This window comes from Amblyomma mixtum, chromosome 7 (genome assembly GCF_055824585.1).
Source record: "Amblyomma mixtum isolate Tamu chromosome 7, ASM5582458v1, whole genome shotgun sequence".
In the NCBI taxonomy this organism is placed as follows: domain Eukaryota; kingdom Metazoa; phylum Arthropoda; class Arachnida; order Ixodida; family Ixodidae; genus Amblyomma; species Amblyomma mixtum.
Genome location: NC_143018.1, coordinates 39086461 through 39111271, shown reverse-complemented (window position 1 = coordinate 39111271; position 24811 = coordinate 39086461). Strand labels below are relative to the sequence as shown.

At 52.9% G+C, this 24811-nt stretch overlaps 1 protein-coding gene across 4 annotated transcripts in view; it reads right to left on the bottom strand.

Moving 5' to 3' along the window:
* AdamTS-A (ADAM metallopeptidase with thrombospondin type 1 motif A) overlaps positions 1-24811 on the bottom strand; it is a 394663-nt gene that overhangs the window by 323715 nt on the left and 46137 nt on the right. Inside the window, exon 2 of one of the 4 annotated variants that reach the window (XM_089552349.1) lies at positions 870-979. The exons of the other annotated variants lie outside the window; for them this stretch is intronic. The gene's annotated coding sequence lies outside the window, so the exon portion shown is untranslated. The remainder of the gene's footprint in view (positions 1-869; positions 980-24811) is intronic. 4 annotated transcript variants of the gene reach the window in all.

Here is a 24811-nt window from a genome sequence, read left to right as displayed (position 1 = left end):
TAGCAAACGCCTGCACATTTTGTGCGGGCTATTTCTAGAAGGAAGCTTTGCAAGGTAGTGCCGCGTATATAGCTCGACAATTCCAAAGACCGACAGGGAGTACAGTGCTGCCGAGAAGCCGGTGACAATCACCGGCAACATTTGCAGTCACGTCAAGATTCATTCATTCATTCATTCATTCATTCATTCATTCATTCATTCATTCATTCATTCATTCATTCATTCATTCATTCTATCATTTATTTATTTCATCACTTTTTCATTCACAGAATCACTCTCTCATTCATTAACTGAGCCATTCCACTGATTCTCTATTTCGCTTACTCACGCACCACTCACTCACACACACAAGCTCAATCACCAGCTCACTCGCTCGCTCACTAACTCACCCGCTCACTAACTCACCCGCTTACTTACTCGCTCGCACAGCCGCTAACATACTCGCTCGCACAGTCGCTAACTAACTCGCTCACTCGTTCACTTACTCGCTCACTTACATTCAGGCGCGCATACTAGCTCACTCAGTCGATAACTCACTCGATCGCTCACTCACTCACTGATTCACTCGCTAACTCACTCACAAACTCACCCACTCACTGACGCACTCGTTCACCAACACACTCACTCACTCTCACTCACATTCATTCACTCACAACAAGTTTCAACTGAAAGAGCATGATGCACGGCACTGCACGTCGGAGAACGTTTCGGCCCAAAAGCCGCCCTGCACCCTTTTTCACAAATGTTTCGACTGCAAGACTGCAAAGCTTCCCGAGCAAATCGTCTCCTCCATAGTGCGGCGAAACAAGCATACAGGGCCAGCTACACGTAGACGCAACGCGGCCCCGTTAAGAAGAGCCGTAGCTCACCTCTGGGCGCGACATCGTCGGCAGGCGACGAAGATCCGACAGGTGCGAGTGCGCTCCACTAGACTCCGATAATCCCCGCGAGACGAGAGGACGTCGGCTTGTGTTCTTACCTGCAAAGAGGAAAAGAAAAAGAAATACCTATTAGGCACGCAGCGTCAGCTACCGTACACATTCGACACTCGTGACAATGAGAACCGCGAGCCCGACACGCGAGCACCTGAGCTTCGGTTTCAGTGTACTTCCAAATTCGCTTTCAACGGGAAAAAAACACGTGGCTGAGTTCTTAAATGTGCTCCAATAAATGTTTATTCACTCAATCAGGCGAGAATAACGAGTGCGAACATTCGTGCAGGTCCTCTCCATGGCTTTGTCAGTGGTGTGCTGAAGAGGAGGGCGCTGCGTTGCACTATAAGCCGAAATCGAGTAAAATGGGAGTAATTGCACCACTTAATCCTCAAAAGGAATGATTAGATCATGCGGAGACAAACTGTGGCTGACGTTCCATTCTTACTGGTGCCTGACGGAGTAATGGTTCGTCCCCAGAGGGGTTAGCCCTTTAGGAGTAATGGCGTTGCCGCAGCCATTAGTCCCTTCAGGCACTAATGGCTGCAGCAACGCAGTTACTCCCAAAGGGCTAACTCCTGTGTCACTTTTATTCCTTCCTTGCTTAGAGTGTAGAGGAGAAGGACTATGAGGGAAACAAAGGCAGAAAGCTGCTTCGATTGCGTCGTTCAGGGTCTGCAAACAACACAGAGAAAATTACGGGCGCACTCCTTCTTGTACTTCACGGGCAATGCCAGCGCGCATGCGCTGAAGTTCTTCACCAAAATTATCACTGCACTGCATAAAAAAATAGAAGTATTTCAGAAGAATCTATCAAACGTGCAACGTTCTTTGCTGCGGAGCGCTACTGATGGGTCACCTATACACGTGCTAGCATTGTAAGGATAGAGGATCTCCATTATTTCGCATTCTATATACCACATCGCAAATGCTGCCATAAACCAGGATGTCATTGACCCTTCGCTTGGAGAGCAGGCTTTGCAGTGCGGCAGTAAACGGGATACGCCTTCGGCCAGGAGAGGGACATTTTTGTTGTTTTTTTCATACGTTTGTTTGCTTTGTACGCTTTTATGCTCGCATACACTACGGGCAATGCAGGCGCAATGTAGAAGAGGCAGATTGCAATTAGACCATGAAGAAAGCCAAATCCGCGCACTCTTAATAACGCACTGCCTCAACGTTACATTTAACAGCCCTGTTAGGCACATGTTGCCTCTCCACCACAGCTAACAGGACATCTAGGCGCAAACACTATTAGGCGTACACTGTCTCATCTCAATGGGAGTATACATTAATAGGCATACACTGCCTCATTTCTACAGTTAACAGGACTGCTATACATAAAAGATCGGGTATACACTGCCTCACCACAGCAGGGGTATACATTGTTAGGCATACACTGCCTCATTACTAAACTTATCTAGACTGCTAGGAATAGACGATTAGGCTTACACTTCTGCACCACAGTAGGAGGTATACATTGTTAGGCATACGCTGCCTCATTACTACAGTTAACAGGACTGCTAGGCATACACTGCCTCATCCCCCTAGTTGTGCATACATTGCCTCATTACTACAGCTAACAGGACTGCTAGGCACACACGATCAGGTATACACTGCCTCACCACTGTAGGGGGTATAGACTGTTAGGCATACACTGCCTCATTACTACAGCTAACAGGACTGCTAGGCATACAGTGCCTCACCACTGTAGGGGGTATACATTGTTAGGCATACACTGCCTCATTACTACAGTTAACAGGACTGCTATACATACAAGATTAAGCATACACTGCTTCCTCACTACTACTCAGCTGTCACCTTGGCTAAACAACCCCACCACGCGACACAAGAAGTTACGGGAACGCCGGGGAACGGTACCCGCACCGCGCAAGCTCTGGCAGCCAAGTTCATGGCGGCGGTCGCGTGTGTGCAGCGGGGGCGGGTCATCGACACGGCAGCAGCCGCGCAGACTTAAACAGAGCGCCCGCGACCGCCCCGGCAGCAGCAGCAGCAGCAGCACCCGGAGGATGCAGGAAGTGCGCTGCGATGGGCCGCAGGGACGCGTGCATGGGTGTGGGCTGATGCTGCTGCTGCTGCACTAGAGAGCGCGCGAGGGAAAGCGCCGCGGAGGACGGTCGCGTGGCGCCCTTCCGCCCCAACCTCCTTTACAGCTCAACACTCCATCTCAGCACGTCAAAACGCGGTGTCACGCTCGCGCGGCCGCCCTCTCCGCTGCTGCATCTGGCTCTTGGCGGGACTGCCGCACATCGACATGTATGCTGAGGTTGTGAGTTAATTCCTCAAGCTTACTATGGAGGTAGGGAGGGGGAAGGTAGCGGAGGACGCTCAAGCAAGAACATCTCAGATCTATACCTGATAGGTGCGATATGCCCCGAGAAACAAGTGAACAAAGTACGTATATGGAGTTTGCTTCACCCAGACACAACGCGCTTTATGTAAAGCATTCAACGATGCCGATGGTGCAGTAACCTCGAAAGTCTTTTTTTAATGATTGGAAGAGGGGGAGGCAGGCTTCGACGTGATCGCGGAAGTTAAGGCTGACTCCTCCCCACCTCCCTTCAGAAAAAGGCCACCTTCCTTCAGAAAAAGGTTGCAAGAAGACAATGTCCCCCTGTCCCCACCACTCCCTGAACCTCGTAATAACGAAGTTGAAGGAGCCTGAAGAATACTTCGTTATAAACGCACATTCGTTATAGCCTGTGCTGACCGAGCTTCCAAGTGGAATAGTCATTCCTTCGTCCATTATTTCGTTACAAACCGTTTCGTCATAACGAGGTTCGACTATTTTCAACAGTCCCGTCATAGGATTCGTCCCCACTTTATTGTCTATATTCCGGTGTCCAGGAAACATAACAGGTAACAGCGCATGCAATGAGAGTTCGTAACCGAGACACTGCGCAACGTTAAGGTGTCTAGGGACACGCAGCTCACGTTTCCGCGACCCCAGCGTCGTCATCACCCGTCAGTGCCACGCCTGTCACGTTACGACTGTCAAGAGATTCGACGGCGCATTCGCGATCGTAGTACACACTTTGTCTATTCTGGCTGCCGAAAGGCACAAGTGGTAGCCGCCCCGAAACACCCCAGGGTGCCCGAACCATTTACAGAACTGGCCCCTCGTTTGCTGGGCCTAGCTGGAGGTTCCGGTGGATGCAGGGGCCATATATTGAGAAAGAGGAAAAAAGGGATCCCGACAAGGGATTACAGCCAGGACAGAAGCCTATATGATAGCCTCCTGGATAGTTCCAAAACGACTGCTGCACATGACACTATCTCGAGAGCGTCGGCCTCAGCGTACTATATCACGGTCTGAAATTCCCAATTTCACGTGCTAGTAAATGGCAATGCTATTCGGGTGGACCATAAGGAACAGTGTGGGCCGGGACGTCCACGGGCCTTCCTCAGGATGTCCCACCTGTAATTACGTGGTCCGGATGAGGCCTTGAAGTGGACAGACATCGGCATCGCTATCAGTCACTTCATCGCCCCGAGACTCCGCAAATAACAAAAAAAAAACGGAATTTTCTTCAGATTCAGCTATAGTGGATCCCCCCTCCCCCCTAGCCGTTGAAGAGAACAGGAAGCCCTCGCAGGGCGGCAAGACGGATGCTTTCTCGCGCGCGCCTTCCCTTGCGCTAGCCGTCCCGTGCGTCGTCGGCTCCACACAGAAACCGACCCGGCGACAACACTTTCTCCTCTTCTCACGGCGCACTGTACCGCGTGGCGACGACGAACGCCGGAGAAGACCACACACCGCGCCGCCGGGGTGATGGAGAGAGTTGAGCCGCCGCCTCTTCCTGGCGCTCTTCCTACGCCCCGCGCTGCTGCGCTCTAGTTCCCTGCAGCAGAGCGACTCCAGAGCCCGAGGGAGACGCAGAACGCGCTAAGCCACAGGCGGTTGAGTCACTGAGCGGCCACGTGCTGCGTCCCATTCAGTAAGCCACAACTTCTTTGTCGAGAAAAGCCTTGACAAATGAAGTAGAACACGTTGACAAGAACGTCAAGGTGCAAGACCGCCGTCTTTTCTTTCATCGTATTCGGTTGTTTTACGTCACCACAAGTCAATTCCTGAAGTAAACCTGCAGCCGTATGCCAGCATCGTGTACAGCATCTCAACCCATTCATAACCGCCCGTTCGTTAAAATCCTTTACACAGAAGTTCAGAATTATTACTACGCAAAACACGAAGATGACACGAGATCGAGACAGGTCTGTCCGATTTATCTGCGAGACAGGTCTGTCCGATTTATCTGCGAAGTACGCCACCGCCGTAGTATGTCGTAACAAAGAACTCTCGCGTTCATTCCCTGTCCAAGTACAGTATAATGACCCAATGGAACTGAACCGTGCATATGGGATGTACACGGAGAAAAGCGCAGGCATTCTAGAAAACTTGCCACTTCTAGCCGTGATGTCCAGCTGGCATCCTGGATAGAAGTAGCGGGTAGTAGTAAATAAGCTATTGCTGTCACTCCCTCGGCTATGGAGGGATTCAACAGCACAGTCTTTATCAAAAGTAAACGTTGCAATGTGCCGTTCGCTTCTAAGTTTTCCCTTCCGCAATTTTTGAGACGAAATATGGACGCTGCCTCCGTCACTGGGCGAAAGTGCGGACTTTCCGTGCGTTTTTTTTTTTTTTTCGAAAACCGTAAAGTTACGAAATTTTTTACAGGGAGAGCATTCGCAATTCTAACTTTCGGTGGAAAGGCAGCAGTTTATCTCCTCTTAGAGAGATTTGGAACCCTGGCGACGCATAGCGAACCACACAACATGGCCCAGAAGAACCCCCCCGGTTCTACGCATTTGAGAAAGCCGCAGGCGGCGCATAGACGGACTGGAGGTCGTAAAGGCATCGGCGTGTCGAGACGCCTTACAACGACGCACCGAAGAAGTATCTCGTCCCTTGACAGCTTCGCTCGGGGCCCGGACCACTGCACAGAATTCGCATGCCGAGTAGAACGCGGCGCGCCAGGGAGTTTCGAAAGAGCTGCTCGGGGCCCGAACTTTCACAGGAAGGGCACGCACACGCGCGATGGGGAGGGCACGCTTTTGTTCTACTTGTCACCGCGCGAGAAATCGCTTCCGCATTCGGTCTCCACGCTGTCTCCGCCGGGCGAATCTGGGAAAACAAAGAAGAGTGCCTTTCGCGGGGAGAGCAATATCGGCGGCGGAACCCACGGCACACGGTTCGCGCGACAGCGAAGAGGCGTGATGGATGGCCGCGTGAGTGAGCGTACGTGCGCGGGCAGTAACACGACGTCGTTTTCCGCGATCTGGCCCGCTTTTATTCCCCGCTTTTTCTTGTTTCTTTATTTTTTCCCTCGAAGAGCAGAAACGGAGGATGCGACGAAAGAAAGGCAGAGCAAAGCAGCCGCACCAATCCGCGTGGAAATCGGCAGGTTGAGCAACACTCACGGTTGCGTAACACGGAAGGCAGAAGTAACATCGCAAAGCCACCTGCCGCGTCGAGCATCGGCCACGAGTTGGCACATCCGGAAGCCAGGGGTTGCGCACGTGACCGCACAATAAACGCGTGGCCCCCTACGCCGACGACAAGCACATCCTGCGCGGCAGTGCCGCGCCGAAAGCAGGTGAGTGCAATTAGAGTGGCTGTGGTAGTGCGTGACGAGGACAGTGCATGACTGTGAGAGTATAGTAGAGAGCGCAGAGTGAGAGCGCAGAGTGAGAGCGCAGAGCGAGAGCGCAGAGCGAGAGCGCAGAGCGAGAGCGCAGAGCTCAGAGTCAGAGCTCAGAGTCAGAGCTCAGAGTCAGAGCTCAGAGTCAGAGCTCAGAGTCAGAGCTCAGAGTCAGAGCTCAGAGTCAGAGCTCAGAGTCAGAGCTCAGAGTCAGAGCTCAGAGTCAGAGCTCAGAGTCAGAGCGTAGAGTCAGAGCGTAGAGTCAGAGCGTAGAGTCAGAGCGTAGAGTCAGAGCGTAGAGTCAGAGCGTAGAGTCAGAGCTCAGAGTCAGAGCTCAGAGTCAGAGCTCAGAGTCAGAGCGTAGAGTCAGAGCGTAGAGTCAGAGCGCAGAGTCAGAGCGCAGAGTCAGAGCGCAGAGTCAGAGCGCAGAGTCAGAGCGCAGAGTCAGAGCGCAGAGTCAGAGCGCAGAGTCAGAGCGCAGAGTCAGAGCGCAGAGTCAGAGCGCAGAGTCAGAGCGCAGAGTCAGAGCGCAGAGTCAGAGCGCAGAGTCAGAGCGCAGAGTCAGAGCGCAGAGTCAGAGCGCAGAGTCAGAGCGCAGAGTCAGAGCGCAGAGTCAGAGCGCAGAGTCAGAGCGCAGAGTCAGAGCGCAGAGTCAGAGCGCAGAGTCAGAGCGCAGAGTCAGAGCGCAGAGTCAGAGCGCAGAGTCAGAGCGCAGAGTCAGAGCGCAGAGTCAGAGCGTGAGAGCATAGAGCGAGAGCATAGAGTGAGAGCATAGGGTGAGGGTGAACGTATAGTGTCAGTGTTTGAGTGTGACTGTAAGAGAGTGCTTGAGAGTGGAAGTGAATGTGAGTGTCTGTAAATGAGTGCGCGAATGTGACAGTGACAGTGTGCGTGTGAGACGATAAGCGCGTGAAATAGTGTTCAAGTCAGAGAGCGTATGTGAATTAGTGATCCAGTGACCGAGAGTGTGTGTGAGTGATTGCGTGACCGTATGAGTGAGCGGGTAAGTGTGACTGAGTCTGTGAGAGTGATCATCATTGTGTGAGTATTCTAGAATTAGAACAGCCTACTTAGCAATTCTCCAGTTAGCAACTCATCAGTCAGTGTGCGCTCAAACCGAGTACCAATCGCGACGGCTGCTCTAAAGTAGCTCCCCCCCCCCCCCCCCCCCCGAAACTTTATTTTATTTTTTCACCTTCTGGCAAAAATCACAACTGCCCTTGGGCCTCCTCTTGTGTACTGCAATTGGATTAAGTCTGTTGTACGTGGTACAGGCGGGGGCTATTATTTCTCAATCTTTTAGGTCGCCCCACCCTATAAATTAAAATGCCATCCCATGATACAGCACTGGTGCGGAAGGGGACTCTCCTCCAGGCCTCACTTAACTTCCTCTCACGTGCGCCCATTTATGGAAGTATTTGTCACCCACTGTTTTGGGGGAATCGCTGCTTGGAGGATTGTCCTCAATGCACTGGACCGATACCTCCCACTTCGAGTTGATCAATTCATCCTCACACTGCCTGCCGTATTATCAAACTAGTTAGTTAAAAGCGGCGGCCCCAGACAAGCGGTGGTCCCGGGTTTGATCCCACGAACAGGACGAATTCTTCTTCAACCGCAAATATTTGAAGAAATGTATGTAGCTTCCTTCGTTGATGAATGGCCGCACTTGGGCGCATCATTATCACCACCACCATAAGGTATGACGCGATAGCTTAATGGGTTAATGGCCATGTATGCAGAATTGGAGGTCGTTCTGTACTAAAAAGGTCATAAATCCCTGGGAGTCCTTTTACCACTCACTCCTGGCGCAGCGGTGCGACGATTAGCGCCACTGCCCTGCGATGGCAGGCGCTGCCACCGACGGGGCTTGTGCGACCGAGGTTGCTCTAGCCGAGTGACCAGTCAATAATTTAACTGCCACATGCCAGGGTGCGTAGTTTGCTCACTGTCCAGTGGGCAGGTTGTGATGACGCCACAAAGTTACGAGACCAAAGTGTCCCGCCGGTCTCCTAGGTTGCTCTCTGGGGATTTTTCGCAGATTTTTCGCGCACTGCAAAGACGCCGACGGCTGATGTTCTGCGACACTAGCTCCTTAACGCTATCGCGTTAATAATCGTTATCAGTAGCAGCAGCAGCATAACTACGTCCACTGCATAACAAAGGCCTCTTTCCCTCTCTGCTCCAATTACCCCTGTCCTGCGCCAGTTGGGGAGACCCTACCTCCGCAAGCTTCCTAATCTAATCTCGACACCGAACCCGGTAAGGTGCCCTTTTAGGCTTTCCATCTCTCGAAATGGCGCTCAGCTTCATAGCGATGAGTAATTGCTCCCCCGACTTGTGTCCTGCACTGCGTCGTCACTGCACGTAGACGGCCGCCAAAGAACCAGCGCAGTTGCCAGGCCCACTCTATGAATTCCTCGCGCTCCGGAGTCTCTCCTCATCAGTCAATAGGAGAAAGGGAGGGGGGGGGGGGGGGATGTGGTAGCGCTTGACCCATCCCCCCCCCCCCCCCCTCCCACTCGAAAGAAGTCGTTTGCTTCGGCGCTATCGTGACCAGGGCCCCAGTCGAGGGAAAGAATTGCATAGAGAGAGCCAGAGAGAGAGAACGATGGGGTCGCGCTCCATTTTCGAAATCGCCACCGCTACCACGGGCTCCGAGTGCTCCGCACGGGCAAGGCCGGGGCAAGGACGCCGTCGCGCGGCAACGGTAGCGCCAAGGGGAACGAAGAAGAAGGCGCGCGTCCTCCCGTGCGACGGCTGCCCCGCATTTCTCTGCACCGCGCCAGCGCTTCCAGGGGCCTTGCCGCGAACACTGGCGAGACGCAATCACAGCGTCGTCGCAAGGCCTGCTACTTCGAAATTCGTAAATTACAGATAGAGACAGAGAGATAGAAAAAAAGGAAGAGAAAACCGCGGATCCTTGAAACACGCCGACTTCTGGAGTGCTTCCAGACACGAACGGCGAAAATATGCGGCCTCACGAGGATTATTTGTAGCTTTAAAGCAACAGCTGCCCGACAGGCATTCTTCGGGGTAAAACAGTGTCTCTGCCTGCGTTGGCGCTGGTGTCGAAGAGTGTCGTAACCTAAAAGAGCCGCGCGCATCTCATGGACATCGTTATTGCTTTTTCCCGTGAAGATGGGCCCTAAGTTTAGTTTAGTTTAGTTTTATGGGGTTTAACGTCCAAAAGCCACTCAGGCTATGAGACACGCCGTAGTGAAGAGCTCCGGAAATTTCGACCACCTGGGGTCCTTTAGCGTGCACTGACATCGCACAGTACACGGGCCTCTACAATTTCGCCTCCATCGAAATTCGATCGCCGCGGCGGGATCGAACCCGCGTCTTTCGGGTCAGCAGCCGAGCACCATAACCACTGAGCCACAGCGGCGGACTTGTGCCCTAACGGTCATGAAGACCTTCAAGTGCGGAGTGAGACATGTGCACGTGAGAACAGAATAGCAGTAAAGGACGGCACACACAGGACATGGCACGGGACCTGCGCATGTCCCGTCGTCCCTTGCGTGAGCTGTCTCTTGACGCTTCATCGCCCCCACAGCAACGCCCCAACTTCCCCCGCAACGTGTTTTATTAGGAGTGGTCTCGCTCGTAGAGGAAAAACAATGAACCTACTGCTATATTATTTCTACCACCCTGTAAGGTATCGGTAGTGCGTGCGGGGTCATTGCTACCGCTAATTCTTTCTCAGTACCCCGCCGCTGCCCTCTTCAATGGACCACCCCCCCCCCCCCCCTCGACGGGACGGGACGGGACGGTGGGGTGCGTTCGAAAGGAAGAATGACATTTCTTGGAAAGAGGCGCGCGCGCGCGCGCGCAGGCGCCGGGCCACTCGGGCGTACATCGCCCTTTAGGGCTGCTTCGCGTCGGCTGGGCAGGGGAGCTGTGAAGGCTATGTTGCTGAAGGGCCGCCACACGTCGACCCCCCCCCCCCCCCCTTGTCTTAATCCCCTCGTCTTAGCGGACACCAGATATGCGACACAAGCTCGCGACGAACGTCTCGTTCGAAAAGTATGCAGGATTCCTGAGAGGATTAAGCACTGCCGGACGGAGCGGCGTCAGGGCGCCGTGACGAGGGGGCAAACGAGATGAGGAATAGCCGGCGACAGCGCGTCTAGCCGCGAGCAGCGAAGGCCCGAGTTGGGTGACGCTACGGGTATCGGTGAGGCGCCGACTAGCAGCCTTGGGAAGGCTAAGTCGCCTTGGAATGCAGGTCTGAGCTCGCAGTATCAGCTACAGTGGTAGCTGCCCGCTTAAGCCCGTTAATCCCGAATTCCGAGACGACGCCAAAGTCGAGGGTCATTGGGGAAACGAACGGCACGTGCTCGCACGAGTGTGTTTTGTGTTTTTTTTTTACTTTTATTTTGGAGGGATAGAATGTTCTACCCCGCACATGGAGAGGGTGTTTTGCCCTACGGAGGCTAGAGGGCTGGCCATGCTCTCGATGAGCCAATCGTATGAAGAGTGTAGCATGATTGGTGGCTACCAAATGTGGGCCGGGCCTTTAGGGCTTTAAAACCGGGCCCCGGAGCCAGAAAAAGGGTTCTGGGCTAAGGTTAGGTGCTATGCATCTTCGGCTACGCCGAGTAGGGGCCTCCCCTAGTGTTAGCCAGTTCCGCCTTTTTGTTGTTTGTCTTTTTGCTGCTTAATATGTCTCCAGTGCCTTGACTTGTATGTGATTGTAAATATCTGTACATAAACTTCAAGCATTCCCTTTATCCCTGCATCGTAACTCATCTTGAGACCGTCTCTGACGGGGCACCCCTGGTGCGAAGAAAAGCTTCAGTCTTCCAGTTAAAGAAACCGTCTCGGGCGGAGCACCTCTGGTGCAAGGAAGGAGAAGAGAACCTGAACTTTACTGGCGCAGTCGACAGGATCCTGCGGCCATCGGAAGACGGCGCAGGAAGAAGATTGAAAGAAGGGAGAAAGGTGACGACCAGGCAACAGGTCAGCTTTCGAGAAAGGACCTGCGGAGAGACGGAAACCAGGAGAAGCAGCGCGTCGAGTCGGAAACTCGACGGTCACCGGCTGGTCGAAGCAAGGCGACAGCAGCGAGCACAGGAACAGCGGCGTGCGACAGCTCATCGCAGCGCGCGGTGAAAGTGGCGGTGGACTCCGACACCAGGAAGCTGGCAATGCGGATCGACGCATCGAAACCGTGAGTTTCCTTGGTTGCATTGTTCACGTCCCTGTGCATGTGTTCGAGCCGGTAGGACAACAGACGGCGTTATGGAAGGTTATCCATGGCGACCCTCACTCGATGGGAGGTGCCAAGTAGAATTGGCGAAGGCGCGCTTGGCGTACTTTGAGGCCAAACTTGCAAAGGTAAATGGCGGAAAGACGCTGCTTCGCGAGGAAAAACCTCATGATGTTAAGTCCGTTTTGAAGGCGTTAGAGGCAAAGCGCCAGCAGCTAGAGCTCGAGCTGGCTGAGCTCAAGGGGGTTAGGAGGGCTAGTGAACTAACCAGGGGAAACTACTCCGAGTCCAGACAGACTGCGCTGGAAGGTAAAGGCTTGTGCTCGTCGAGCACAAGTGAAGGAAGCAGCAGCCAGGTGGCTGTAAACAAGCAGCCGGCATGCGGGAACACCTCGTCGTTCGAAAAGGCCGAAAAAAAGGCAGGAGGTGAGGGCGAGATTCCTGAGGGGCGCGAAAATATCACAGCTTTTCCGCCACTACACGCGGCTAGCAACGAAAAGGAGCAGCCAAATTCCGATGTTTCGGGGGTAGTCGAGACGAAGCTGTCCGACAACAAACAGGACCGCGATGAAATTCCCGCAGGCTCGATGGCGGAGGTTGTGACCTCCGACATATCAGAAGAACGAAAGAAAAACTGCCAGGCAGAAGAGAAAACTGAGTCAGCTTGTCGAGAAAGTGTAATCTCAGGCGAAGAATGCATCCTGAGGGAACGCAGCGCCACGGTATTGGAGGCGGTGATCTCGCACTGCGATGATCCAGCCGCCCAGGTTAGCTCTACTCCAGATGAGATCAGGAGCGACAATGCGAGTCCACGAACGTTGGAATTGAGTTTGAAAATTCCAAAAACGCAGTCTCAAGCAAGCTGCGAAAAAGAGCAGTTCGTTCATCATGAAATGGCCAGCGATGACAGACGTCAGATTGGCGAGTTAAACGAAGCTACGGAGCCGGCAAGCCCCTATAAGGCAGGGAGCGGCAATTTCAGTGTTGGCTCGTGCAGGAACGGGGCAAATGGCTCCAAGCGAGGCGAAGTAGCCGAAGGCAGGGGCGTGGCTTTCAAATTGAAAGTCGCTGCCAGGAACAGTACGTTCCGTGCTGCGGTACGTCAGATTAGTTGTAGCAAAGGCGGCCGCACTAGTATGGTTAGACAGGGCAAGGGATGCGCTCCCTACGCAGCGCGAGTTTCGTACCGGCGCGCCGGAAAGAGCGGGCCCTCATGTGCGTCGTGTGGTAAGGGGTTTGGACCCATCGAAGACCAGGATGTATTTGATCCTGGAGGGCACCAGCTTCAGAGTTCTCGCCCCGTGGGGTCATCAGCCTAACGAGCTGAGTGACCGCCAGGCGTTGGCGTTAATCGGGTAGATTAACGCGTAGCGGCTCGAATACACACAGGGACGCTCGGTGCGACTAAGGAGGCTCACGTGGCCGCCTACGGACCCCATATCAGTGCTACTGAGTGCTCCAGTTGCGAGTGTCTGTGTGTATGTGTGCTCGTTCGCGAGCAGGACGACGGTGTGCATGCAGGTGAACTGGGTATAGCCTATCAACTCCGTTTTACGGTGCACAGCAAGCATGCCACCGGGCGTATTTGAGTATGCATTGTGCTTATGTTTTCTTGGTGCCCGTAAGCATTTCGCGTAATGTTGTGTTAGTGCCCGTGTGCATTATTTTGCTTTTAGTTTTGTTGATGTAACTGGTCCCAGCGCGACAGCTTGGACTTCGGCCAATGCGCTGGATTTAGATGTGTGAAACGCGCATTTGAATGTGTATGGTTTGTGTATGTTATGTCACCCGCAGTGTGGTTTCGTGACAGGCACCGATCCCTTTTGTTATAATTCTAAAAGTGCCATTTGAGCCCTTTTTAGAATCTTGGAAAGGGCGTGTAAGGTATCGGTAGTGCGTGCGGGGTCATTGCTACCGCTAATTCTTTCTCAGTACCCCGCCGCTGCCCTCTTCAATGGACCACCCCCCCCCCCCCCCCCCTCGACGGGACGGGACGGGACGGTGGGGTGCGTTCGAAAGGAAGAATGACATTTCTTGGAAAGAGGCGCGCGCGCGCGCGCGCAGGCGCCGGGCCACTCGGGCGTACATCGCCCTTTAGGGCTGCTTCGCGTCGGCTGGGCAGGGGAGCTGTGAAGGCTATGTTGCTGAAGGGCCGCCACACGTCGACCCCCCCCCCCCCCTTGTCTTAATCCCCTCGTCTTAGCGGACACCAGATATGCGACACAAGCTCGCGACGAACGTCTCGTTCGAAAAGTATGCAGGATTCCTGAGAGGATTAAGCACTGCCGGACGGAGCGGCGTCAGGGCGCCGTGACGAGGGGGCAAACGAGATGAGGAATAGCCGGCGACAGCGCGTCTAGCCGCGAGCAGCGAAGGCCCGAGTTGGGTGACGCTACGGGTATCGGTGAGGCGCCGACTAGCAGCCTTGGGAAGGCTAAGTCGCCTTGGAATGCAGGTCTGAGCTCGCAGTATCAGCTACAGTGGTAGCTGCCCGCTTAAGCCCGTTAATCCCGAATTCCGAGACGACGCCAAAGTCGAGGGTCATTGGGGAAACGAACGGCACGTGCTCGCACGAGTGTGTTTTGTGTTTTTTTTTACTTTTATTTTGGAGGGATAGAATGTTCTACCCCGCACATGGAGAGGGTGTTTTGCCCTACGGAGGCTAGAGGGCTGGCCATGCTCTCGATGAGCCAATCGTATGAAGAGTGTAGCATGATTGGTGGCTACCAAATGTGGGCCGGGCCTTTAGGGCTTTAAAACCGGGCCCCGGAGCCAGAAAAAGGGTTCTGGGCTAAGGTTAGGTGCTATGCATCTTCGGCTACGCCGAGTAGGGGCCTCCCCTAGTGTTAGCCAGTTCCGCCTTTTTGTTGTTTGTCTTTTTGCTGCTTAATATGTCTCCAGTGCCTTGACTTGTATGTGATTGTAAATATCTGTACATAAACTTCAAGCATTCCCTTTATCCCTGCATCGTAACTCATCTTGAGACCGTCTCTGACGGGGCACCCCTGGTGCGAAGAAAAGCTTCAGTCTTCCAGTTAAAGAAACCGTCTCGGGCGGAGCACCTCTGGTGCAAGGAAGGAGAAGAGAACCTGAACTTTACTCACCCGGACGCCGGGAAGTAGCCGCACAGTTCCTTTCTTCAGCCACCTAAAACTATATTAGAGGGTCCGGCTATTCTCCGGCACGCCTTGAAGGCCTTCCACCGAATAGAGGATAGCAAGAAGACTGCAACGACGGTCAAATCAAGTGAAATAGAGGTTTGGTTTATGGGGTTTAACGTCCCAAAGCGACTGAGGCTATGAGAAACGCCGTAGTGAAGGGCTCCGGAAATTTCGACCACCTGGGGTTCTTTAACGTGCACTGACATCGCACAGTACACGGGCCTCTACAATTTCGCCTCCATCGAAATTCGATCGCCGCGGCCGGGATCGAACCCGCGTCTTTCGGGTCAGCAGCCGAGCACCATAACCACTGAGCCACAGCGGCGGACTTGTGCCCTAACGGTCATGAAGACCTTCAAGTGCGGAGTGAGACATGTGCACGTGAGAACAGAATAGCAGTAAAGGACGGCACACACAGGACATGGCACGGGACCTGCGCATGTCCCGTCGTCCCTTGCGTGAGCTGTCTCTTGACGCTTCATCGCCCCCACAGCAACGCCCCAACTTCCCCCGCAACGTGTTTTATTAGGAGTGGTCTCGCTCGTAGAGGAAAAACAATGAACCTACTGCTATATTATTTCTACCACCCGGACGCCGGGAAGTAGCCGCACAGTTCCTTTCTTCAGCCACCTAAAACTATATATATTAGAGGGTCCGGCTATTCTCCGGCACGCCTTGAAGGCCTTCCACCGAATAGAGGATAGCAAGAAGACTGCAACGACGGTCAAATCAAGTGAAATAGAGGTTTGGTTTATGGGGTTTAACGTCCCAAAGCGACTGAGGCTATGAGAAACGCCGTAGTGAAGGGCTCCGGAAATTTCGACCACCTGGGGTTCTTTAACGTGCACTGACATCGCACAGTACACGGGCCTCTAGAATTTCTCCTTCAAAGAAATTCCAGCCGCCGCGGCCGGGATCGAACCCGCGTCTTTCGGGTCAGCAGCCGAGCACCGTAGCCACTGAGCCACCGCGGCGGCTGAAATAGAGGATAACACAAGAGAATAAGAGAAAGAAAAGCTTGAACGTTAGGTACCCGCTCAAGTCCATGTCTACAACGACCGAACTGCGTGTTCCGCAGCTCCTAAAGCCGCTGCGAGCAGGAAGCTAAAATACGACGATGAAATCCTATGAGTTTAACTGCACAGGCTTGCATACAGACAATTTTTAACCAAATGTGATCCCTAGATATCGCGTGTTCAGCCTGAAACACGCCCAGAACGCATTCTAGGCAAGCGTTTTGCCCTCTGTACACTGCAAACCGACAACGAAGTTTCCGTTACAAAAGCACTTCGGTGGCAAACAACGTGACGCCACGTTTCCTTCCCACACCGTTTCACGGATGTCTCCAGAAACTGCTTACAAGTGCAAAGCAGATGGCACTCGTCATGTTTTGCTCACTGTAGCGCAATGTGAATGTCGCGTGCCTGAGCTCTGTAACACGGGAAATAAGAAGTTGCTGAAATGCGCTGCTTTTTTTAAACTAGTCCAAACCAATAACATTGGTGCAGCGGCATTGACAGCTTCTGCCAACAACATCGCATAATTTGTCTGCAAAAAAAAAATCAGATACAAACACGCCTTGTAAGCATGACCTTCGGCCACCGCGGCGCGACATCGGGAGCAAGAACTCAACAGCTGCTGCAACTCAGCAAGAGAGCTCTTGCGGGATTCTTTCTCTAAAGACTGCACATATGCGCCTGCTTTGCCGGTGTGTTGACGCCGGTTGGGTTAAGTTATTCTACGAATCTGGTTAACCAGGCGTATCGATTTCCATCTCCTCGGCACTCCTTACACTCCAAGAATCAGCGATGCGTCATCTCCTCGACGATTTTCAGGACACAAACACCACGCCTTGTCCCGATTAAGGCTGCTGAAATGCGAAGCACAAGCCACTTTCCCAACGTATTTCTTTCGACATGGTAACAGGCGACATCCGACACATAATGCGTCAGTTTTCCCGGAGCTCCGTTTCGCATTCTATTACCGGTCGCCCTACCGCTCCCTAGACAAGAGGGATATCGCATTCTGGAGACAGCTTCAGACCAATCCGTGCATGTCACCGGCAGTGGCACACTGAGTAACATTCCGCCTTACTCCCATCCTACCTCACCGCTTGCCAAGTGACACTGACCCCCAGCCCTTCTCCACCCGGCTTTTCCCGGGAGGACACTCAGATATAGTCGGATACAAGCCAAGAAGAAAGCGGCTTTTTCCCGTCAAACGGGCCACTTCCAGCCAATAGCGTCGGGCGATCCTCATTAACCCGCTATCAGGAGTAGCACCAAAATTCAGGGAGTTCCGCACCAATGCAGAAAGGGAATACACCCTTTCACTGCCACTCCCTGCATTGTCACCCTAGCAGACTCACGAGAATCGGCCGACGCCATTGGCTGGAAGTGGTCCTTTGACGGCTGAAAGCCGCTTTTGTCTTGAGTTGTATCCGACAGCAGCCGCTAGCCCAATCGGCCAGTTGAGGCTGATGGACCGGCCCCAGCGATAAGCAGAAGAGAGAGGGCTCCTGGACCACCAGGGCACTCGAGCTTCAACCATCCTCCTTTCCTTTCAATAAAAATTTCTCCCCCTCCTCCTTCAGGCGGCACAGTGCGAAGGGGAGATTGTGCAAACCCTCTGAGGCGCCATCACGGTGTATTGTTAAGGGTGTTTGGACACAAAGAGACCAAACTAGCGGCTCGTTACTCCAGCGTACGTTGAAATTTGTCCAGAGAAAATGCACCCGCCGCGGTGGCTTATTTGTTGCAGCGTTCGGCTGGTGAGCCCAATTTCGCAGGATCGAATCCCTGCCGCGGCTACAGCACTTCCGTGGAAAAAACGGTCGCATGCAGCGCTATGTCAATGCGCGTCAAAGAAGCCCAGGTGATCGAAAAACCCGGAGTCCTCCACTACCCTGCTGAAAAAAAGTTCTATGATGCAATAACCTCATAGATCATTCATCATAAAATATCATACAATCTGTATGACATATCATACAGATTTTATGATACATCATACAGATTGTATGATATTCTATGATGAATGATCTATGAGGTCATTGCATCATAGAACTTTTTTTCAGCAGGGTATGGTCCATCTCATGGCCCCGTGCTACGCTTCGGGACGGTGTGCATATTTGCTTGTCTTTTAAGTTCTTAGACTTGTGCTTTATGCCGTTTTAAGAAACATGTTAAAGAAGTTTGCCTTTTTTTTTCAGAATGCCTTTTCACTTGTATAATGTGCTCTTTAAATAAGATGTTAGAGTTGTGTTTGAAGCTTTCTCTGTGTGCTGTACCGGTGCTCGTACTGCATTGTCTGAACAAGTGTCAACTTCTGGGAGTTGGGGGGATGGGGGGATGGCGCTTTCTCAGGCATCTCACTGCCTTTTCGCCATTCTCCCAGACACCAGACACTTGGACCTGTCTAAACAAACTTCTTATCTTATCTTAATCCCCCCCATACCATACGACACGATACGATGCCGTACCATACCATACCATACCATACCAAACCTCAACACATCACACCCCTCCACACCATACGATGCCGTTCCCGACACTTTTGTGCTTCTACGAACGCTCTAAGAACAACGTCGCAGAAATGCTGTCTAGTGACCATCATGCTACCGATCAGAATCCCTAGCTCGGAAAGATCACTGTTGCCAGATTAGTACACCGTGTAATTCATCCACAAGGTAACGGCAGGCCATCAAGAAGAGTTACCAAATTGGCTTTCATAGAGGTATTTCACTGTAAGAGTCAGTATATAAATTCTACGTCCTCTTCGCACATCCGAAGCTAATTCCAGCCCCTCATCCTTCGCTTCTTTCGAGAAACATTCTAACCATATTGCGACTTAAGCAAGACTTCACAGCCACGGTGTTGGCGCGCGGAAAACAGCGACGCAAGCGGCGGATGTTTGTTTTCGAGTCGCCCGCAACGCGAGCCGGGACCGTGCAAGAAAAGGTCCTGAGACAGGTCAAGAGTGCGCAACCGACCTCCTTCCAAACTGGTGCCGCAATCCTCGTCGGGTGGGCGGGAACGCCTCCGAATTCCGAACAGTCCGCGCCGTCTTCCATCATCATCGACCTCGGCAGAACCCCCGGGGGCAGCCTCAACCATTCCTCCTGGCGCCTTTTCTCTCGTCGACAAACAAAGCTCCCCCTCACACAGACTTGCTTTTCTCGGCCCGAGCCTGGTTTTGAGGCTAGTCGCGTACGTGAGACACACGAGCAACACATTCTCGTCATGGAATCTGTACGGTATGTACTAGCGGTATAAAAATTCCTGAAAAGATAGGTTGCGCAAAAAGAAAACACATTCACAAGTGACTTTTTTGCATTTTTGTCTATCTTTTCATCGGCATAAACCAATTTGCCCAACAGATTAATCTGCCGGAAATCCCTGTGTATAAGCCGTACAAATCAGGCGCCCAAATAGTCTCCGTTCGATCCCCTTCTAAACACATCATCATCACAAGTCTACTGCAGGACAAAGGCCTTTCCCATATCTAATTAGCTCCGCCCTGTGCCAGCAGTGGCCAACTTATCCCCTCAGACTTCGTAATCTAAACAGACCTTCTGACACTCCCTACTACCTTAAAGGACCGTCGGTAACCTTGTGTTCGCATTACATGCCCTGGCCATTCGATTGCTCTTAAACTTCAAGTAAACCCCTATGGGCGTTCTAGGTGAGAATTTACTGGCCTCCAGACCTGCGTACAGTGTCCTAATTGCGGAAGAAGTGAGATGACAGCAGTAAAGCGCCTCTCCCCACCCCATGAGGAGCCGGACACCTCCAAGACCAAAAACATACTTCGGTGGGGGCGGGAGGGGTGAACTTAAAGGTTCGCCTCCCTCGACCCCTTGCTCTCTCCCACGCACACCTCAATTCTCGTGCAGTGCTCTAGTTAGGCATGCACCACACACCAATCCCCCCTCCCCCCTATAAATCAGGAAATTACCTTGCGCCGCTCTCCCCTGCTCGGGTGGGGGGACAGGAGGGGGGGGGGGACAGAAAGGTTCGTCTCCCTCGACCCCTCCCCCTCTCCCACGCACACTTCAATTCTCGTGAAGTGCTCTAGTTAGGCATGCATCACAAAACAATCCCCCCCCCCCCTCTAAATCAGGAAATTACCTTGCGCCGCTCTTCCCCCCCCCCCCCCCCCCAAAAAAAAAGGAACCCTGGCTACGAGTCTCCGCACAAGACCCAATGGCCCTGGTCAAAGCAGTAAGCATTCCCATCTGGCAGAGCCTTCGCACCAAACTGCGGCCACAGGACGCGCCTGCTTCATCTCTGCCACACAGCCCTGAGACAAGGCAAGGTGCACGCCTGACCCGTTCCACGTTGCCACTGCCGCTGTGTGCTTCCAGACGGGGCCCAAGGACACACAACTGAGACACGCAACGAGGGACCGCACCAAAACAACTGCGCAAACCAAACAACGCGGGTCCTCCCCAAGGAGAAAGGCGGCCGAATGAGCTTCGTGGGTCGTAGCGCCTGAAATATACTCGCCGAGTCAAACAACTCTCGCGAGCTCGAGGCCGCCACGCTGTCCGAAGAAAACAAACCATTCTTCAGTTTTTTTGCTGTGGACGACTTTCATTTCTTCCTTTCGCATAACTCGGAAGTACCGGAAGCGGCTCAAGCAAGCGGCTGGTACAAACAGCTAGTACAAATGCCTAGTGCAAGCTAAGCCACTAGGCGAAGTGGCTAGTACAATCCACTAGGAGAAGCGGCCTGTGGAAGGGGCCATGCAAGCGGCTAGTTCAGTTTTATTGCGGACAGTTCAAGTGCGGACAGTTCAAGTGCAGACAGTTCAAGTGCAGACAGTTCAAGTGCAGACAGTTCAAGTGCAGACAGTTCAAGTGCAGACAGTTCAAGTGCAGACAGTTCAAGTGCAGACAGTTCAAGTGCAGACAGTTCAACTGCGGGCGGTTCAACTGCGGGCGGTTCAACTGCGGGCGGTTCAACTGCGGGCGGTTCAACTGCGGTCGGTTCAACTGCGGTCGGTTCAACTGCGGGCGGTTCAACTGCGGGCGGTTCAACTGCGGGCGGCTCAACTGCGGGCGGTTCAACTGCGGGCGGCTCAACTGCGGGCGGCTCAATGCGGGCGGCTCAATTGAGGACAGCTGAATTGAGGACAGCTGAATTGAGGACAGCTGAACTGAGGACAGCTGAATTGAGGACAGCTCACTTGAGGATAGTTCCACCACTAGGGATAGTTCCACCACTAGGGATAGTTCCACCACTAGGGATAGTTCCATCAGGAATAGTTCAACTGGTAGTTCATTGCACATAGTTCATAGCACATAGTTCATTGCAGATAGTTCATTGCAGATAGTTCATTGCAGATAGTTCATTGCAGATAGTTCATTGCAGATAGTTCATTGCAGATAGTTCATTGCAGATAGTTCATTGCAGATAGTTCATTGCAGATAGTTCATTGCAGATAGTTCATTGCAGATAGTTCATTGCAGATAGTTCATTGCAGATAGTTCATTGCAGATAGTTCATTGCAGATAGTTCATTGCAGATAGTTCATCGCGTATAGTTCATCGCGTATAGTTCAAGCGGAGAGTGATTTCTTTTTTTTTTCAGAACAGACTAGCAAGCTTTTGCCATAGCTGTACAGTCTAGGGGAAGTACACTTGCGGAGGACGAATGGGAGCAAGAAATGGGGAGGGGATTTACACGGCCGGTGTCGTTTCCAAATGGCACAGCATGGCGCGACACCACCTGGATACATTTCATGGACCCATTCCTTTCTACCCCTCCTTGAGGGCCTAAACACTCCCCAGTGGATTCGTACCTTCTTAGTATTTAAAAGCAGCCGACACCCAACGCCACCTATTCTAATAGAGTAATCTGCGTCGACCCGCAATTAAAAGCTAAACTATTCAACACGTCACGGAGCAATCAGGAGACATTGTGCCGGCATGAGCGGTGTCATACGCAGGCGTTGCGTATGAGACTGCAGTTCTTTTCAATAGGGTCATGCTGAAAGTGATGAGCAGCAATTTGTTTACTAATGAGCACTATGTATTCCTGAAAACTAAATTTTGCGAATTCATTTTTTGATAGTATTCCTTTTTTTTTTTTACACAAGCCCCATTTCTACGCACTCACTTTTCCCATCGATCACGAAGCTTGAAAATGCCACTACGGAAGCGCTCCGTTCCAGGCTTAATTGTAGAGCCAGTGAAACATTACTGCATGGATTGCCTCTGGTGTCTCATACCGTTGGCCTCGCATTTTGTCCTTCAGATGCAAGTAGTGGTGCAAGTCCGAAGTTGCCAGGTCAGGGCTGCCACTTCGCTGTCACTTTCCAGATTAGTGGATCTTCTCTCTGGTGAACTCTCGTACCGGTTTTAAAGTCTCGAAACGATATCAGCGGACCGTGCCTCCGGTGTCTGCAAGCGGTATACACATAGAGCCAAGGGCTCAGTCTGAGTGCCCAATATAGGCCACCGGAAACGCGGTCTCCTCCAATGCTGCCGATTTACAAACTTACCCATGGACACCCCCAAGGTGCCCGTGGGGGCCGGAGGATTGCCACCATCAACTAACTGCCAACCAACCGTCAGCCGCTCGACGACAGCGCGGACGAGATTACCAAAGCCAGAACAGTGCCGAAGTCGACGCTCGAAGGTCGCGGCAAGGTCGACGAACAGCCCCAGAAGGCAACTCAGCGGGGGTTCTCAGCCGTCAGCGCGGATGCAGGGAGGGTAAACCCCAGTGTGTTCGCCGCACGTAAACACAAGAGCGCCCACAGACACGCGTGTCCATACACACTGTGGAACGTCTAGACGCCCCACCGCCCAACGGATGGGGCTCGTGGTACTCTTCAAGAAGACGGCGGAAATGCCTTGGAACAGGCCGGACGAGCATATGTACAGCCTTTGTCAAAAGTTTGGAGCCCAGGGGGTTTTCTTTTGAGCCACACTGTGTCGTTCTTAACGGATCTCTAGCGCTCCAAATTTCCCGGACATGAGAAGATTTCTGGTGCTGCCCCCTGCAATAAGTAGGACTTCCATGAAAGCTCCTTTAGTCCCAATATAAAGCTTGGAAGGGAACCCCCTGGGCTCTAAACTTTTGACAAAGACTGTACACACACATGCGTACGCGCGCTCTGTCGAAGGCCTCAAACAATGGCGCAGCCGCCCCTCAAAAAGAAGCTGAAATCCACGTGGAACATTCGCAACAACGAGGCCGCGAGCGAGAAGTGAGCTGTCCTACGGCTCCCCGCCACGGCCCAGGACTCGGGAGTTCTGACACGCGAAATAAACAACCATTCTGCGGTGCAGGATTGGCGCGTAAACGCGGCTCCACACACAAAAAAGTACGGAAAAAAACAACAAACGAAGGCGGCGACCCCGCGCGGTTTCGAGAGAAATGATCGCCCGCAACGTTGCGACGACGTCCGGGCCAGTCAGTCTGAGCCGGCGCTAATGACGAACCGCACGCCGCCGTTGCCACTGTGTCTTTGGAGGAAGGCCGCGGGATCCGGAGCGCGGGAAAAAAAGACTCGGCAGCTTCACGAGGAGCAGCGTACTGGAAACACACACACAGGGTCTGGCACGCCATTCTCGTTTCAGCTTCGGAACAGGGCCACTCACTATTTATTTTTACTTTATCTTTATGCCCGCCACACGCACACAGTTCCTTTCTCAAAGCACCCGCCGCTATTCGAACGACCTCCTGCAGCGATAAAGTGTAAGGTTGTGTGTGTACAATTGGGGATGGGGGGGGGGGGGGGGGGGGTCAAAAGCAGAAGCCAAGTAGGTCACGAGTATATCCTCCGCTAATTACCAGACTGCGTGCCTGGATCTTCCGCACCACTCTTAGCGCGCAATGCTCCGGAAGGAAGCTGCTCAAGTGAAATGCCCGCAAAATCGTAACCCGTTTCCCCCTGTCGCTCCTGTTTAATTAAAGCGTCGGTGCGAGTAGGAAGCACACGTGGCAAGGTATGCAAACCAAATTCTGCATAGACAGCGCGCACATCACGGCACCTGCACATTGTGACTATAATCGCGGCCAAGTACCCGTGGCACTGCAGCAGAGGCTATGGCGGGCAAGCGAGGTAAGGATACGGACCTCTGTCCCCGCGCCGTGGAGAGTGCATTGTTCGAGCTAGAGGCGCGGAGGGGTGAAGGGAGGAAGTTGCAGGGACGTTGCCCTCCCCACTATACCGGGACAAAGGCCCGCCTCCTTCCTTTCCTTCCAAGCTTCTGCTGCAATGCCACAGAAAGTTGACCGCGAGTACAAGACGCTTCTTTGTCGCTGTAGTCAGGTGTTCTGTTGTCCCTCCCACCGATTCGACCGATTTCTGAGCCGTTTACTTCCAACGCACCACAGATAATAGGCCCAGTATAGCAAATGAATGGTTTCACTCTCGCCCTTTGTATAGGACCGGCATTTGTCAATACGTTCCCAATATTGGGCCGGTTACCTGTGCTAATTGGGTTCACACTGATGGTGAGCTATGGTTTTCGGACGCGGATGCAGCCAGGTTATACTAGTTCACAGTAGCCAGGGCGAACACGCGTGCAGGCCTTGGCAGCGTTGCGCGGTATACAAAGAGAGTGGGGGGGGGGGGGGGGGGGGGGGCACATGGCACCAAGCTCGCGGGCACAAACAGGAGAGAGAAAAGGAAGAAACAGAGCAAGCCAGGAGAGGATTAAGATATCACTTTAATGGCAGCGCAGTATTAAGCCATTCCAACAGAGGCGAACAACACGAGCAACAAAAGCAATACTAAGCGCTGAGCAGGTCGGTGGCTTGCCAAGCCAGGGCCAGTGAACGCCCCGTTGGGTCGGCGCCAGTCAGGCACGCCAGGTGGATGGTGAGAGAG